This window comes from Mytilus californianus, unplaced genomic scaffold (assembly GCF_021869535.1).
Source record: "Mytilus californianus isolate M0D057914Y unplaced genomic scaffold, xbMytCali1.0.p SCAF_11, whole genome shotgun sequence".
In the NCBI taxonomy this organism is placed as follows: Eukaryota; Metazoa; Mollusca; class Bivalvia; order Mytilida; family Mytilidae; genus Mytilus; species Mytilus californianus.
The window spans coordinates 41,976,097-41,996,001 of record NW_026262593.1 but is presented as its reverse complement, the minus strand read 5'-3'; the positions used below and the strand labels follow the sequence as shown (position 1 = coordinate 41,996,001).

The 19,905-nt window shown below is 30.5% G+C and overlaps 1 protein-coding gene across 1 annotated transcript in view; it reads left to right on the top strand.

Moving 5' to 3' along the window:
* The window catches only part of LOC127720106 (ankyrin repeat domain-containing protein 50-like), an 89,384-nt gene extending 71,244 nt beyond the window's left edge, over positions 1-18,140 (top strand). The window contains exon 5 of the transcript XR_007990618.1: positions 18,098-18,140. The gene's annotated coding sequence lies outside the window, so the exon portion shown is untranslated. The remainder of the gene's footprint in view (positions 1-18,097) is intronic.
* Positions 18,141-19,905: the final 1,765 nt, after the last annotated feature.

Genomic DNA, 19,905 nt, shown 5'->3' with positions numbered 1-19,905 from the left:
AATAAATCAATGCACTTCCAAAGGATTTAATGTAAATACATCAGAAGCAGTCTGTGTAGGATGTTGGACCATAAGTGTTAATAGATTGACAGTAATACATGTTTAGTTATGTGCTTTACCATTAAAAAAATCAGAAATAGTTCTAAATTGAACATAGACATTATTCAAAGATTTAATAACAATATCAAATTGATAACATTTAAGAATATGTTTATTCAAAGGCGTAAGAAATTTACAATGATAGTATCATAATAACGAGTTAAACTTATAAGTCCTTTCTAGAGATGTAAGAATATGAAATATGAATCATCATTCCTGTCCGTTTGTTTCTGCAGTGGTGTCCCATTAAATATTTGAATGCTTAGAAGTAAATCAATGATACTTGGTTGATACGAGGTTGTGCAGGGAATGATATTTTCATGTCTGTCTGCAATGTCAAGATTTTCAACTTTACACTCTGTTCTTCATGTACAAAGTCTTGTGCAACTTCTGAATGCCTTGAAAGATATTGTTAATATGTTTTGTTATTTGTTCACACCATGAGGGGATGGGTTGCAAATGTGTGTTGAATGTCTGATTAAACGGTTAAGGTCACTCACTTTGTATATTAATAAGAAATCCGGGGGTGGGGCTTAAATGAGCTATATTTTGTATATAGAATTAGTACAAAAGAGAAGAAGAAGATATCAAAGGGATATACAAACCTATAAGTTGGAGACAAGCTGACAATTCCATAGCAAAAGCAAGAGTTTACAAAACAAAACAAAACAAAAGCTAGAAAATCAGCCACACAAAAATAAGGGGTGATCTTAGTTCCAGAGGGCAAGCATGTCTTGCTCCAAATGTGTCAACTGTCGTGTTGAAAGGCTCACATGTCTGTCACAGACCATGACCTTGATAATTTAATTCAGTTATTTATCCATCCATTAACATATTTTGATTAAAGGTAAATTTTGCTATGTCAAATCAATTCTTGGTAACAAAAGCTAATAGTTTGTGAAAATTCAGAGGAAGATCGTGGTACAAACTTTTTGTGAAAAATTACAAATTTGAGAAATATCTTTTAAACTTTCATGGATATTCATGAAATTTTGACAAAAGCTTTAGAATGACCAAAATACAGTATCAAGAACAAAAGTTTGAAAACAATTCTTCTTCATTTTCTAATTCAATGTTATTATACTGATAAATGAACTGTTCATCAGAGGTTGTCGTTTGTTGCTGTATATAATATTAGCTTTTCGTTCATTAATTTGTACATAAATCAGGTAGTTAGTTTATAAGTGTTTGAATTGTTTTACATTAATTTATCATTTGGGGGCCTTTCATTGCTGACTTTGCTGTATGGGTTTTCCTCATTGTTGAAGGCCGTACTGTGAGCTATAGTTAATAACTTTTTTTGTCATTTGGTCTCTTGTGGGGAGTTGTCTCATTGAGAATCATACCACATTTTTTAATTTTTATATTAGTTATTTTGCAATAAGATACAGTCTAAGGTTAAGGTTTTTCAGTCATCATTAACTTTGTCAAACATTCATGGAATTTGACTTAATTAAAGATAGGCTTTATAATGATTAAAAGGGTGGAAGAGTGAATGAATGAATGAGTGAATGAGTGAGTGAATGAATAAATGAGTGAGTGAGTGAGTGAGTGAGTGAGTGAGTGAGTGAGTGAGTGAGTGAGTGAGTGAGTGCGTGAGTGAGTGAGTGAGTGAGTGAGTGAGTGAGTGAGTGAGTGAGTGAGTGAGTGAGTGAGTGAGTGAGTGAGTGAGTGAGTGAGTGAGTGAGTGAGTGAATGTGTGAGTGAGTGAGTGAGTGAGTGAGTGAGTGAGTGAGTGAGTGAGTGAGTGAGTGAGTGAGTGAGTGAGTGAGTGAGTGAGTCATAGACTTTTTTTTATTTTAATTTGCTAAAAGCTCTATTATGATACAGACATAACGTCGAACGCAAAAAGTTGGAAAATACTCGTTCCTTAATATTGTAAATAAGGACTTGTTTTGTGCAGTTAACATTTACAAACTGAATGGGATAAAAAAAAAATAATTGGCATAACAAATTTGAATCCTTCTTAGATGGTTATAAAACTTGAACAGAAGCTTATCTTCAGACAAGGATCCGGACGTTTTTTCAAACAATTTGGGTTTTTTAAAAATACTTTTTGTATTTTACTGATAAATGGACCTACTATTCACTTATTCAACATTATAAAAAAACTTTGCCAGATTTGGTTTCTGTATTCTAACTGACTTTTAGAATAGTCTATCTTGCAGAAATATGGATTAATGTTATTGTAGGATGTATTCAGTTTCTGGTGTATTTAAAATTTCTCTGTATTCCATTCAATTAAAAATGCAAAAATGGCTGATATAATCAATTATTGCCCTGAAGGTCAACTTATAGTATTTAGACTATTCGGCAGAGTTTTGGTAACATTTTACATTCAACTTTGGCACGTTGAACTTTAAATGAAAATCGAAAAAAGAGAAGCATTTATTTCATTTAATATCAGAAATATTACTAATTGAAATCTTTCCAAATTGGTAAAAATTTGTATAGAAAGCAAATAAAAAAGTTTGCTGTTCAAAAACAATTCTGCATTTTTCCGTATCAACCTCACAAATAATACACGATGTTCTTGAAGTATAAATGCTAGGCTGACGTTGTTTATCATCTTAATAATGTGTTATAAAATTGAGAATGGAAAGCATGAAAAGCTGCATTAAATAATTGTGCACAATCTTCGTCAAACTGTAATACATGCCAGTGTTTCATGACACGTTTCTTTATCTTACGTATATATGGGTTTTATTTAGTTATTAAAACTAAGGGAATAATTTGTTTTTCTTTTGATTTGTTTTGTTGCAATAATTTAGTACGACCAATTGATAAAGCATCATTAATACTATCATCTATCTCGACGTTATCATAACCCCTATCTAATAATCTCACTTTGAAATTAGTTAGATTGTTTATTAATTTGTTATGGTCGCTTGTGTTTCTAATTTGCCGTATTGCTTCACCTTTAATATTAGTATTCTTTTATTTGTCTTTGTGAATATTACTTTTACTGTTTAGTCTATTGTTGGTAATTTAATATTAGTATTCTAGATCTTTTATTTGTCTTTGTGAATATTACTTTTACTGTTTAGTCTATTGTTGGTAATTTCCATTTGACGTGGCTCGGTACTTTACATCCCGTCATTGTGTTATTGTGCTATGTTAAAAATTTTTGTATTCTTGTCTTTCATTTGTGCTTATTTGCTTTGTATATATGCCTTTTTGTGTTTCTTTGTTAACATATTTGTTTAATTTTTTATATTGATTAAGATTATAACACAATGTTGACTGCTGTATCCCTTTTTTTGACATTTTTACCTATTATGTCTGTTTGATTTGTTCACACATCCTTGACAATATGATGGAATTTTGAGAGGTTTAGCTAGCTATAAAACCAGGTTTAATCCACAATTTTATACCTAAGAAAATGCCTGTACCAAGTCAGGAATGTGACAGTTGTTTTCCAATCGTTTGATGTGTTTTAGCTTTTTATTTTGCCATTTGATTAGGAACTTTCCGTTTTGAATTTTCCTCGGTATCCTGTATTTTTGTTATTTTACTTTTTACTGATAAATGGACTTGCTTTTCCCTCAGTCAACATTAGGTTCAATACAGTCATCAGCAATCGCAGTCGATACAATAGATTTTGTTATTATAAAACACCCATGCAACCACGCATCCCATATTGCATGATAGGACCATACACTATTTTAGTGTTTCGGCAGTTAAGCTTGGAATGGTCATTTTAAGATGCATTATTTTAATATAATCAAATATAAAAATTATTCATGTATATATTGATATATTTATATTTTAATTCTTCTTCAATAGATCTAGTTATTATGACAGATCTGCCATCATCAGGGGTCCAACTGTCAATTCTATTTTAAAGTCTTTAACTTTGATCTACTAAGCATATCTCCAACACTTTTATGTTTGCTATACGCAATTATTGATGCTGCATTAAATAATTGTGCACAATCTTCGTCAAACTGTAATACATGCCAGTGTTTCATGACACGTTTCTTTATCTTACGTACATATGGGTTTTATTTAGTTATTAAAACTAAGGGAATAATTTGTTTTTCTTTTGATTTGTTTTGTTGTAATAATTTAGTACGATCAATTGATAAAGCATCATTAATACTATCATCTATCTCGACGTTATCATAACCCCTATCTAATAATCTCACTTTGAAATTAGTTAGATTGTTTATTAATTTGTTATGGTCGCTTGTGTTTCTAATTTGCCGTATTGCTTCACCTTTAATAAATCCTCGGAATACATGCTGTGAGTGACAGCTATTTCTGTGCAGATAGATATAAGAATTAGTTTCTTTAAAAGGTCAAGAATGTCATGTGTAAATCTTTTACCTTAAATTACATCAACATCTAAGAACGACATTTTATCGTTTGAGATTTCATAGGTTAACTTTAATAAGGGGTTATAATTATTTGCTAGACGAAACAAATCTATAATTTCATCTGATGTTCCATCATATATTATAAATCCATCGTCCCTATATCTGCCATGATAGAATATTTTATCTTTATGTTGAAATGCAGAAATAATTTGATTCATTATTTCGAACATAAGTATGTCACAGATTTCCGGTGAAGGAACTGCACCAATTGCCGTACCTATTATTTGTTTATAAATTTTTCCATCGAATTCAAATACATTGTTTTCTAAAATGAGTCTCAATAGATGTAATAATACATTGACTGGCGGAGCATTGACTTTGAAGTTTGATTTGTCAAAATTGTCATAAGCTCGTCCAACAGCACTTAATAAAGCTTCTTGAGGAAGATTAGTTAACATCTGTGTTATATCATACGAAACCAAAAGGCTATTTGCCATAGGAGTAGTATCTTTTATATATGTAGACTGATTATGAACTATTGGTATAAGAAAATAATTCACGTAATGACCAATAAGTTCAGATACTGAACCACACTGTGATATAATTGGTCTGCCAGGTGGAATTATATTTAATTCATTTAATCCATCATGTTGTATTTGTTTGAACGTCTCCGTTTCAAGGCGGGGAATTTTTGGGAGAATATTAATTCTTCCTAAACGTGCATCTCTTAATTTCTGACCATTTGTTAAAATTTTTAAATGTTATGTTGTCGATTATGCCTTGTTCGTATAGTGATCTAACATTCTCAATGACCTGGGTTTTCAAGTCTGCCATGTTAAATGAATCTAATTGGCAGTACTGTTGAGAATTTAGTTGTCTTATGACTTCTGTTATGTAGTCTGCCATGTGTTGTAAATCTTTGACCTTTAATTACATCAACATCTAAGAACGACATTTTATCGTTTGAGATTTCATAGGTGAACTTTAATAATATAACACAATTAGAATTTTTATCTGCCTTTTTTATTACTATTGTTTCATCATTTTTCAAATTGTGTAGTGCTATTCTTTCACCCTTAGTAAGATTGTTTTTTACATTTTTTTCTATTGGTAGAAAAGATAATTCAAGCTTTGTTTAGTCGATATAATTTTCCAACGTATGACACGTAGAAGAAGGTTTATATCCTGCATTGCTACGAAATGGATGAAGTTCAGTTTTTTCTTGACTGAACATATATCGACATCGTAGTTTTCTAGCAAATTCATTGTAGTCTTTAAGTATAGACATTTTTACATTTTTGCTTGTTGGCGTTGGTATAAATTTCAAGCCTTTCGCCAACAGGATATATTCCTGATTTGATAATTTGCGTTTTGATAGATTAACTACATGCTTTTTCTTATGTGCAGTTCTTTGCTGCATATTATATTCATTCCGTTCTTTTTTATTGTAGAATCGGAATTTTTGCTTTTTAGCATTTCTATTAAAACAACGTGCCATTTTTGAGTTCACTTCTAGTGATTCTCTTAGCTACGTGCCTTTGTTGAGCTCACATTTGGTGGCTGAAGAATTTTCAGGTTTGCACATGATATAATCCTTGAAAAAAGATCCACCCACATTCACGTGGGTTGATAGGCGGGGATAAGATAGCAGTGAGAAATTGTCCGTGTTGATGATTTATTAATGAGTCACATTGTTTTGTGGAATTTTTCAAAGTAAATCAGGCCATCAAGTATTTTTAACTCAAGGCTAAAAGCTTTGTCCACCGGAACAATAAATTAGCACTGTATCTCATCAAACAGGAAATGATGATTATTCTCAATGCAGAAAACGATTCTCGGTAAGGTGCAGTAGGACAGCCGTCCTTGCATACATTTTGTTATTATAAAACACCCATGCAACCACGCATCCCATATTGCATGATAGGACCAGACACTTTTTTAGTGTTTCGACAGTTAAGCTTGGGGTGGTCATTTTAAGATGCATTATTTTAATATAATCAAATATAAAAATTATTCATGTATATATTGATATATCTATATTTTAATTCTTCTTCAATAGATCTAGTTATTATGACAGATCTGCCATCATCAAGGGTCCAACTGTCAATTCTATTTTAAAGTCTTTAACTTTGATCTACTAAGCATATCTCCAACACTTTTATGTTTGCTATACGCAATTATTGGTGCTGCATTAAATAATTGTGCACAATCTTCGGTAAACTGTACTAAATGCCAGTGTTTCATGATACGTTTCTTTATCTTACGTATATATGGGTTATATTTAGTTATTAAAACTAAGGGAATATTTTGTTTTTCTTTTGATTTGTTTTGTTGTAATAATTCAGTACGGTCAATTGATAAAGCATCAATAATACTATCATCTATTTCGACGTTATCATAACCCCTAACCTAACTTTGTTGCAATTACCCTAAATTAAACAATATTTTGGATTTAATTATTTCCTTTGGCAAAATTGCATTTTTTACATGTTTTAATGTAAAAATAGGAGTGTTATTGCCTGGATGAAATAGAATGAAAAACACACATCTAGAGATGTATATTGAAGTATAACGTGTAAAAAATTAAATGCTGTAAACTATATTAAGTCCATGGCTTTATAGCTAGTCAAATCGAGTCACTGTTGTTATACACGCAACCCTAACTTTATTTTCATTGATCTATTTTTTCATAATCATGATAAGAAAAGATAAGATTTATATCTATTATGTCTACAGTAAGGGGGAAAAATGCAAGATTTGGTTCCTTTTTAAGCCAGGTTTTTATCTTACTGAGTTTTTATCAGATATATAAATTTTACAATCATGTATATTATTAAAAATAAACTGCATACACATTTATTTGTCAATTCTAATCAAAGCAATTCATTCTAATTACCCAAGCTCATCTATTATCATTGAATAATCATTATTTGTTAATTTCTTTTTCTTCATTGAAAATATGTTTTGGGCTAAAATATTAAAAAAAAATGTATTTGCTGCAACTCATATAAAGTCTTTTTCTCAAATGAGAAAGGTAAATATGCTAGATATTCTTACTGGAGGTGTGATGAGATGATTAAAGCCCTAAATTTCTCTTTAATAGCAGACTTGTTCCTATATTGTTATGAATCCCAGTTTATGACCAAATTTAGTAAAGAACCGTCTAAATTCCATTTAGTTGATAAATTCAACAATACTTACCGTTATCTTGATGATATTTTTTCGTTGAATAAGCAAGAATTCTCTAAATATACTGCTGAAAATTAACCAAATAAACTTACTTTAAATAAATCAAATATTAACAGCAATAACTGTCAATTTCTAGATTTAGATATTTCAGCATTACACCAGACACTCTACACAAAAATTACGACAAAAGAGATGATTTTTCTTTCCCTTTTGTTAATTTTCCGTTTTTGGACGGTGATGTTCCTTTGGCACCGTCTTATGGTGTTTATATATCCCAAATCGTTCGCTATGCTCGAGTCTGCAGTGACGTTTTGGATTTCAATGAGCGTAACCTTTGTATTACTAGTAAATTATTAAGTCAGGGATTTCGTTACCGCAAATTACTTAAATCCTTAAGTAAATTCTTCCATAGATACAGAGATTTGGTATGCAAGTTTGGCTGTACCTGTAGAAAACTTATTTCAAACGAAAAAGTACATCCTAAATTTCACGGTGATGTTGTTAACCGATCCCGGAAATTTAGATACGATCCGGATAAACTTATCAATCCTTTAAATAAAATTATTCTAAAGGTTAACTAGTCAACACTGTAATTAAATCTTTGAATATTGTTTTTATTGGTATAGATATTGATTTTGTTATTAGTAAATTGAAACCATACTAAATATTACACATATGTACTTACACGGTACTACAATCTGTCGATACCTATTTTGGCAATGCACAAGGTCATGTTTTTCTCTGACTGTTAATGTCGTCCTTACACTAAATCCATTGGATATTCGATGTGTACTGATTGATATTTTAATCTTAGGTACATGGTTTTTTTTTTATTAGTTGTTATTGGCTTTGAACTAGATGCCAGTAACTGCGAGTACTCTCAGAATCTGTACATAGTGCCTTTTATGTTGTAAAGGTTGACCGCTCAAAAACATGTTTAACCCCGCCACATTCTAAATGTGCCTGTCCCAAGTCAGGAACCTGTAGTTCATTGGTTGTCGTTGGTTCATGTCTGTCAAATTTGTTTTTTGTAAATTGTTTTGTTATAAATTAAGCCGTCAATTTTGTCAATTGAATTGTTTCATATTTTTCATGTCGGGGCCTTTTATAGCTGACTATACGGTATGGGTTATTCTCACTGTTGAAAACCGTATGGTTGCCTATAATTGCTTACATCCACTTCATTCGAATTGTAGTGGATATTTGTCTCAATGGCAATCAATTTAATTTTTGGCGTTTATCTGAAAAAACTAAAGCAGGTAGAGGAAATCTGATATTGGGTAGAATAGACCAGCAGGTTAACGTCTATATCCCGCTAAATATTATGAAAATTCTTGAAAACTATAACACATAGACATTTTATACAGTTATAACGATCAGAAATAAACATCAACTAATAAGTAAACTTTGACGAGGGAGTTATTTCCCTTGAAGGACTTAATTTTACTGATTTAAGTGTTCAGCTAAATATAAGATAAGATCTACAAAGAAGTCAACTGAAATGAAATTGCCAATTGAACGCTTTTAAGAGTTGTTGCCCATAAAAGATGGTTTTTATCCATGTTTATCATTTTTGGCGAAATCATTATAGATCGAAAAAAATTTAAATGGTGAAGATGTTAACCAGAATAAGATGTACAAGTAAGTCAACAGGCAGAAATTGTCAACTGACTCCTTTCAGACGTTATTGGCCTTGAATCAACATGGCCGATGTTTCATAGTAGTAGTAGGATTTATCGCCATAAAAGACATTTTTGATCTCAAAAACGTCAATAGATACATAAATAAAATAAATAAATAAATAAATAATCTTTATTTCAAGAGGATAATCCCATTAGTTAAAACTAATCTTCCTGAGAGTCCTCAAAATAATAATAACATATTTATAAGTTCATACAATATTATAATGACATATTATACACAATATACAATTGTATCTAGATAATTATGAAAAAGCATATTAATTTGCACAATTGATGAAAAACTTGTAACATTTTGTTTTAAAAGACACAAGTGTATTATTCATTTTTATTTCATTAGGTAAACTGTTCCATATTTGAGAACCAGAATATGTTAATGTTGTCTTCAAAACGTTTGTTTTTGGCTTTTGAAGATTTAATAGTTTTACATCAGCTGAACGTAAATTATAATTTTGATTACCAGTAAAATGAAAGTTTTCTTGTAAATTGTTAGGAACCATATCATTTAATGATTTAAATACAAGTATTGCCTTTTGATATTGAATGCGTTTTCCACATTTAACCAGTTTAAACTATTAAACAATAAACTGGAGGATGTCATTATGTCAGCTTCTACTATAACCCTAGCAGATTTCTTTAATAACTTATTAAGTTTATTTATTTCACTTTAATAACAACTTCCCCATATATTACAACAATAATCAAACAATGGCAGAATATAAGCACTAAAATAAATAATACGTATATGCATAGGTAAATATTTTCTTATCGTATTCTATTTGTTATTATACATGACATTTTATCTTTTTGCTCAATCCAATTTAGGTTCTTGTCTATATATAAACCAAGAAGTTTTTCACAATCTACATTATCTATTTGTTCATCTGAAATATTGATATCTAAACTGTTCCCAGTTGAATAAAGCCTCTGTTTTGAACCAATAATCATTGATTTACATTTTTAGGCATTTAGTTTCATACAATTTTGCGAACACCAGTTTTCAATTACATAAATATCATTTTAAAGGTTAGCAGTTAACTGAAGTATATCATTACCTTTACTATGTAATGTAGAATCATCTGCATATAAATCTATTAATGAAGTTTCTATGTTCAGTGGTAAATCATTGATATATAAAATAAACAACAGAGGGCCAAGGATAGAGCCTTGTGGTACACCAGTTTTTATGTATTTAGTATTAGACATAACGTTATTGACCTTAACTTGTTGACTTCGTTCAAACAAGTATGACTTTAACCAGTCTACTGTACAGTTGGAAACATTATAATATTCAAGTTTTTTCAATAAAATTATATGATTAACAAGATCAAAAGCTTTCTTTAAATCTAAAATATAACTCCGTTTAGTTCTCCATTGTCTATATTTGTTAACCATTCATCTACTAATTTAGTAAGCGCAGTAGTGCACGAATGTTTAGGTCTGAAACCTGACTGTGTAGTATTAAGAAGGTCATTACTATTAAAATATATATACAAACTATCAGCTATATGTCGTTCTATGATTTTGGAGAGACAAGGCAAAACTGCTATTGTTCTATAATTATCAGGATTACAAGCATCGCCACTTTTAAAAATTGGGCAAACTCTTGCAGTTTTAAAAATACTTGGAAATTTATCACATTTAATGCTTAGATTAAATAAATATGTTAAAGCTGGTGCAATGACATCGCTGCACATACTCAAAATATTTGGTCCAACATCATCTATACCAGTTGCTTTAGACTTGTCAAGTTTTTTTAAATACATGTTTACATGTAAAATACTCATTTCTGGTATAATGAATTTTTCACTACCCCTTTGCAACTTTGATTTCACAATTTTTTTGAGTACATCGAAACTTTGACCTTCATCCTTATTACATAATTTGTTATCAACTATACCTTCAGCAATATTTGTAAAATGCACATTAAATGTATTTGCTAAATCCACATCATTTTCAATTACACTATTTTTATATTCTAAATGCGTGATATTATTATGTAATTTTTTGGGATTTAAACTTTTGACATACTTCCAAATAGTTTTACTATCTTTACAATTTGAAATAGCATTTTTGAAATAATTTTTCTTTGCCTGTTCTACTAAAAATGTAACCTTATTACGCCAAATTTTATAATTATATATATCTCCAATTCTATAAAAATAATCTCTTTGGTGTCTAGCGCTATTTATATCAGAAGTCTACCACTCTGATTGTTGAGTATTTTTCACCCTTTTAATTTTCTTAGAAGTATGCTTGTCTAGGGTGCTCAGAAATAGATTATACCAAAAATCAGCTGCTTCATCAACATATCCAATGGATTCAATGGGGTGAAAAGGAGTATTTGTTAAATTTTGAATCAATTTATTTTTATCAAATTGTTTTAAAGATCTATATTCTATGGATAAATGCTCCATTTTTGATATTTTGGGTTAAGTTTTCTTGTTACGCAAACAGGATAATTATCACTGACAGCATAACTAGGCACATTTACTTCTATAATATGGTCTACATCGGTAGTATAAATATGGTATATGGTAGTTGTACATTTATCTGTTACTCTTGTTGGTTTATGTACAATTGGTTGTAAACCATACAAATTAATACATGTAGGGTAGTAACTGAAAACAGTAAAAATTATCAATGCCTATATAATTAGAGACAATGATTTATTTACTTCAAATAAACCACAACAACGTAACCATATTTTTTTGTTGAACTTGGTTTTTTGTCGAATCTGCTACATTTATGTCACGGAAGCGAAACTTAGCGATCATACATTCCGTCGGCGTCAACATTTAGATTCAGTCTGTGGTTTAAGTTATTTAGACATTAAAATCTTTGTCAAACGATTATGGAATTTTATAAAATTTGAACAGAAGCTTTATTATGACCAAAATAAAGTATCTAGAGCAAATTTTGTCAACATTATTTTTCAGCTTCCTTTTTTTACTGATAAATGGACTTATTTTTTTTTGATTTTTTTTTTGCAGTTAACAAAGTTGTTCAGTCATCACTAACATTAAGATACATTCTAAAGTTTTAAGTTTTTCAGTCACCAATAACTTTGTGAAACATTACTGGGCAGATGGAAAGCAAGTCCCAGGAAACGTCCTTGTCGTCAAGCTATATCAGCAACAATAGCCGGGGGAATTAATTAGGTAGCGCTACCATACAGTCGTTGGCAACCACAAACATTCCTAAAATATCGATGTTTGTCATTATTTTATTATAAATGATTTTAAAGTTTGTAGTTTTTGTGAACTAAATAAAATCAATACGACATAGAAACATTAACTTTTATTTGCTTTTACTTTATTCTATCATTTCTTAAAATTATCAACCATCTTTTTTGTTCGCCAAAAACCTCCAATTTAAATAACTTGACGTTTGCGTATCCAAATAAGAAAAAGAACGTTTAAAATCGTACATGAAATCGGGTAACCTATTTTAAATTTCCACATACTTATGAAGACATCATTTTTATACAACCACAAAGTCGTATAATGTTTTGACGTTGTCAGCGCCGTAGTCGTCGTCCAAAGACATTTGATTTCCAGAAAAATACTTGAGTATAAGTATATGGATCTCTGTGAAATTGTACCACATGGTTCCATGCCACAAAAAAAAGTTGGGATTAATTTTGGGGGTAATTGTCCAAACTGTTTAGGAATTAGTGGACAAAAAGGGGACACAAACAAGCATTATTCTTGTTTCAGAACGACAATTTGTGTATAAGTGTATTGACCTCTATGAAATTGTACCATAAGGTTCCATACCTCAAAAGGCAGGTTGGGATTAATTTTGGGGGTTATGGCCCAAATTGTTTAGGAATTAGGGGGGCAAAAAAAGACAGGATCTGTTGGTTTCCGGACAATAACTTAAGTAACTTAAATTATATGGATCTCTATGAAATTGTACTACAAAGTTCAATTCCAAACAAGGAAGGTTGGGATTGATTTTGGAGGTTATGGCCCTTACTGTTTAGGAAGAAGGTGTCAAATACAAAACTTTTCTTATACTTTGTATAAATTTCTTATTTCTTGACCAATTTCAATGGGGTTTAATTCAAAGTCTTATAAATCGTGTATTTAGATTGCGGTATTTTTTAATTGGTCCACATTAAGGTCCAAAGAGTCCAAAATAAAAATTTATTTGAATCCATCAAAATTTGAATTATCTCGGTTCTTTGATATGCCGAAACTAACCGTGGATTTAGATTTTTCATTTTATTTTGGGGCTTGTTTTAAAATTGGTCCACATTATGGTCCAAAGGGTCTGCTTCTAAAGACATTATAGTTCAGACAATAACTTGAGTATAATTGTATGGATCTCTATTAAATTTTAGCACAAGGTTCCATACCACAATAGGAAGGTTGGGTTTTTTTTTGGTGGGTTATTATAGTAGCTGTTTAGGAATTAGGAACAAAAAAGGGGCTAACAAAAACAATTATTTTTCTGGTTAACAGACAATAACTTCAGTATAAGTGCATGGGTCTCTATTAAATTTTAGCAAAAGGTTTCTACCACAATAGGAAGGTTGGGATTTATTTTGGGGGTTATTGTCGTAGCTGTTAAGTAATGAGGGGCAAAAACAAGCATTTTTCATGTTTCAGGACAATAATTTGTGTATAAGAGTATGGATCTCTATGATATTTTACCACAAGGTTCCATACTGAAAAAGGAACGTTGGGAATGATTTTGGGGGTCATTGCCCAAACCGTTTAGGAATTAGGGCCGAAAAATGGCAAAAAACCTAGGATTTCTGGTTTCTGCACAACAACTTGAATATAAGTCTATGGATTGCTATTGCTATTTAATTGTGCCACAAGGTGTTATACCATAAAAGGAAGGTTGGGATTGATTTTATGGGTTATGACCCTAACGGTTTAGGAAAATGGGACCAAAATCAATACTAATGTAATACTTTGTATAAATTGCTTATTTCTTGACCAATTTCAATGGAGTTTTGAATTCTTAGGGTTCTTCAATATGCTGAATCTAACCGGTTATTATAGAATTGGATTTTGGGCCCTGTTTTCGAATTGGTCCATATTAAGGTCCAAAGGGTCCAAAATTAAACTTTCTTACTTTCATCAAAAATTGAATTATTAGTGTTCTTTGATATGCTGAATCTAACCGTGTATTTAGATTTTTAATTTCGGGCCCTGTCTTCAAATTGGTCCACATCAAGGTGCAAAGGGTCCAAAATTAAACCTTGTTTGATTTAAAAAAAAATGAATTCTTGGGATTCTTTGAAATGCTGAATCTAAGTTTGTATTAAGATTTTTTTATTTTGGGCACAGTATTCAAGTTGGTCCAAATTGGGATCAAAAATAAATTTTTGTATGATTTCATCAAAAATTGAATTATTGGTGTTCTTTGATATTTTCCAATTCTACAGTGTTTTAGATTTTTGATTTAGGGCCCGTTTTCCGAACTGGTCCACATTAAGGTCCAACGTATCCAAAATTTAACTGACTTTGATTTGAACAAAAAATGAATTCTTGGGTTTCTTTGATATGCTGAATCTAAGCATATAATTATTTCTTTTCTATTTTGGGCACAATTTTCAAGTTGGTTCCAATTGGGGTCCAAAATTAAACTTTGTTTAATTTTAACAAAAAATTAATATATGGGGTTCTTTTATATGCTGAATTTAAGTGTGTATTTAGATTTTGAATTTTTGGTCCTGTTATCAAATTGGTCCACATTGAGGTCCAAAGGTCCAAAATTAAAGTTTGTTGGAATTCTTCAAAAACTTGATATGCTGATTCCAACCATAAATTTAGAATTTGGATATTGGACCACAATTGGTAAATGTCCAATTTTAAATTATATTAGTACTGAGACCACATTCATGAAACTATGCCATATCAAGTATTTAATCATAATCTAAATTTAGAGCTGTATTGAACAATTGTTACACATTTTAAGTTAAGTCTTAGTTTAAAATTGATATAGCATCATATTCTAATTTAGAAATTATGTATAAACATAGTTTGAAATTCACTGTTTATTATTATATATTCTTAAAAGAGGTAAGTTTTATAGATTTTTTAAAGACAGTGTATTAATGATGATTGATATTTTCGAAATGTTTTTTTTTTAAATGTTTTTTTTGTTTGAAAATTTTTTGAAGAACTTCGTGGTAGGTTTGTTTGTTATTCTGTATAAATTAATTTTCAGAATGTTTTATATATATTTTTTTTTTATGAAGCAAACCCCTTTAAAATAATTATATGATCCATTTATAAATAAATGAATTAAATTCTTGGATATGCTGAATCTAACCGTGTATTTAGATTTTGAATATTGGACCATAATAGGTAAAATCCGATTTCATTTTTTTAGTTCTGTGACCACATTCATTCTGTAACAGAAACCTATGATGTGTCAAATATTTAATTGCAATCCAAATTCAGAGCTTTATCAAGCCAGAGTGTAGTGTCCATATTTGCCCAAACTATTCAGGATTCAACCTCTGCAGTCGTATCCAGCTGCACATACCGGAACATTTTATTGATTTTGGGCCCATATTTCAAGTTGGTCCAAATCAGGGTCCAAAATTGAACTTTGTCTGATTTCATAAAAAATTGAATCATTTTTGTTTTTTGATACGCTGAATCTAACCGTGTATTTAGACTTTTGATTTTGGGCCTGGTTTTAAAATTGGTCAACATTAAGGTCCAAAGTGTCCAAAACTAAACTTAGTTTGATTTTAACAAAAAAAAAATTCAAGGGGTTCTTTGATATGCTGAATCTAGAAATGTGTTTAGATTTTTGATTTTAGGCCCAGTTTTCAAGTTGGTCCAAATTAGGGTCAACATTAAACTTTGTTTGATTTCATAAAAAACTGAATCATTTGGGTTCTTTGATATGCTGAATCTAACCGTGTATTTAGATTTTTTATTTCGGGCCTACTTTTAAAATTGGTCAACATAAAGGTACATAGGTTCCAATGAATTCAAGGGGTTCTTTGATATGCTGAATCTAGAAATGTATTAAGATGTTTGATTTTAGGCCCAGTTTTCAAGTTGATCCAAATTAAGATCCAAATTAGACTTTGTTTAATTTCTTCAAAAATTGAATATATGGAGTTCTCTGATGTGCTTAATCTCACCGTGTATTTAGATTTTGGATTTTGTGCCCCGTAATGAAATTGGTCCACATTGAGGTCCAAAGATTCCAAAATTAAAATTTGTTTAATTTGATCAAAAATTGAATCTGTGGTTCTTTGATATGTTGAATCTAACCATGTCTTTAGATTTTGGAATATTGACCATAATAGGTAAATGTTCAATTTCAAATCTAAAAGTTTTTAGACAACATTCATTCTGAGACAGTAACCTATACTATGTCAAATATTTTATCACAAACCAAATTCAGAGCTGTATTGCACAATTAATAAAAAATGTAAGTAGATTCATAATTAAAAAAAGATACAGAATAAATTCTATTTTTAAAGAACAAGTTATGTATTGTTCATTATTAGATATTTTGAAAAATAGTTAAAGGTAAGTTTTCAAAGATGTTTTAAAGACATTATATTAGATGAATGATATTTTGGAAATTGTATTTTTTTCTTTTTTTTTTTTTTTGTTAATTTTGTAAAACTTCCTGGTAGGTTTGTTTGTAATTCTGTATAAATTAATTTCAAAAATGCTATATATATATATAATTTTTTTTTTATGAAGCAAATCCCTTTTAAATCTTTGTTTATATTGTCCATTAATAAATCAACAAATCAAATTCTTGGATATGCTGAATCGAACCGTGTATTTAGCTTTTGGATATTGGACCATAATAGTTAAAACTTCAATTTCAAATTTTTCAGTTCTTTGACAACATTTATTCAGTATTTACATGATTGGATAGAAGATTTAGTATGTTCAAATGACAGTATTCATGCAGCAAAATTATGATTTTTTCCCCATTTTTTCCATATTTTACTGATTAAAGTACTTTGTTTTTTGGCTATAATATAACATGTTGATACAGTCGGGTTTAAAGTTTGTTAGACATTAATTAAATTGTCAAACATTCATTGAATTTTATGAATCTTTTGTAGAAGCTTTTTTTTTATAAAGTTATAACGTCTGAAGCTAAATCTTAAAAACACATTTTTTTTTGTTCATTGTTTTTCTTTTTTTCAGTATTTTACGGTCAGATTTTTTTTTTTTTGCAGTTCACATTTACAATCTGTATGGGATAACTTTTTTACATGATAGATTTGAAACCTGAATGGGTTGTTTTTTTTTTTTTTTAATCGGATTTTATTACATTATGAGGCGAACAAGAAGCCTGAAAACGCCCATTGTTTAAATTTGACGCCGAAAGCAAACATATTACGTCAGCTTCTTTAGTTGCCAAAGACGATAACATCATTTCACGGAATTTTCGTATTATAAAATTTTATACCGATATAATAACTGAAATGGACTGATTTTATTTTGCCCTAAAATAGAGATAACCATATTGTATTTGAATATTGGCCTACCTAAAACGTTTGTTTTACTGTTGCTTATTCAGTTTACCTGGTCGTATAAATAAAGTCGGCGTAACGCAAAACGGCCAATTATATGTATAAATGCGTTTGCGCTTAAAGATGTACTGTGATTATCCTGGTTGACGATATATAGGTTATCATAATAGATTATGTAACTTGGAATGAATCTTAGCAAAATCCTGTTTGTAATGAAAAAAACAATCAACATTTAGACCATAACCAAATATATAAACTGCAGAATAATCTGAATAAAGACAGTAATAAATTTATTTCTATTTCAGCACAAATCAGTCAGATTCTTGTGGAGTGGAAGGACAATGACAAGATGATTATAACAACCAGAGCTGCAAAACATGTACTAAAATGTATAAAAGGGAACAGTTGTGTAACTATTACTGCTAGTTCTGGTGTGGGTAAGACGGCAACACTCCGACATGTGGCATTACAGATGGCAAAGGAAAGGTACGATTTACTCCCAGCTACGGATCCAGGTGACATTGTCAGGTTTGATAATCCACATAGGAAAATCTTGTTTGTATTTGATGATTTATGTGGAAACTATTCTTTAGACCAGACCAACATAAATGTTTGGGAACCAGTCATGGAGCGAATAAAAAAGATCCTTTCAAATAAACTTGTTAAGATAATTGTAGCATGTCGACTACAAGTGTATCAGGATAACAAGTTTGAATCTTTATCAGTTTTCAAGTCATGTGTATGTAACCTTTTATCAGACAAAATATGCTTATCAAAAGCTGAAAAGGAGTCAATAGCTAAAGTGTATCTTAAGGCAAAAGCACCTGAGATAGTAGATTATTATGATTTATATGATTGTTTCCCACTTTTATGTAAATTGTATTACGAGAATTCTGCACTTAATATCACAGATTTTTTCCAGAACCCTTTTACAGTTTATGAAGCAGAGATCGACAAACTACAGAAAAAAGGATATTTTGGTAAATACTGTGCTTTGGCTTTATGTGTCATGTTTAATAATAATTTGAAGGAAGAGATATTTACAGAGGACTTGAACGAAGAAACAAAAACCGTTATTGAGAACATATGTGAGGCATGCAAATTGGATAGAGGAACATCAAGGCTTACTTTACAGGATGACATGAACTCACTTATACATACATTCCTGAAAAAGGAACAAAACATATACAGAACTATTCATGATAAAATTTTTGACTTTCTGGTGTACTACTTTGGACGGAAAATAATCCACTGCTTGATAAAAAATGCACATAGTTGTTTGATCAAGGAAAGATTTCTGTTCGAAAAACAAGACAATGTGGATCCTTTTATAACAGTTGTGTCTCCTAAGTATCATGAAATGTACATACAAAGAATGATTGATGACTGGTCAAACGCTGCAGTCAATGATGTGTTTTGTAACATAAATATGAAGATACCTCAGTTCCGAAAAAAAATTCTCTCTAAGTTGAATGAACTAGATTTATCTTACCAGAAACAATTAGCACTCACCTGTGATATACGTAACAATGATACTGCACTGTTAAAGTTATGTTTTATAGGTGACATTCCTTTGATTCGTTGGTGTATTAATCATAATGGTGAGGTCAATCAGTGCAGGATAAATGGTACAACACCATTTAAAGTGGCTGCCCAGCAGGGTTGGACAGAAATAGCAAGGATGTTATTAGACAAAGGGGCCGATTATGATAAATGTAACAATGATGGATGGACACCTGTAATGAGTGCTTGTAGATATGGACATACAGAAATAGTTAGGATATTGTTAGACATAGGAGCAGATTGTGATAACAGTAACAATGATGGATGGTCACCTGTCATGGTTGCTTGTATTGATGGACATTCAGAAATAGTAAGGATGTTGTTAAACATAGGAGCAGATTATAATAAATGTAGCAATGATGGTAGGTCACCTGTAATGTGTGCTTGTAGATATGGACATCCAGAAATAGTAAGGATGTTGTTAGACAAAGGTGTCGATTATAATAAATGTAACAATGATGGTTGGACACCTGTAATGAGTGCTTGTAGATATGGACATACAAAAATAGTAAAGATGTTGATAGACAGAGGAGCAGATTATAATAAATGT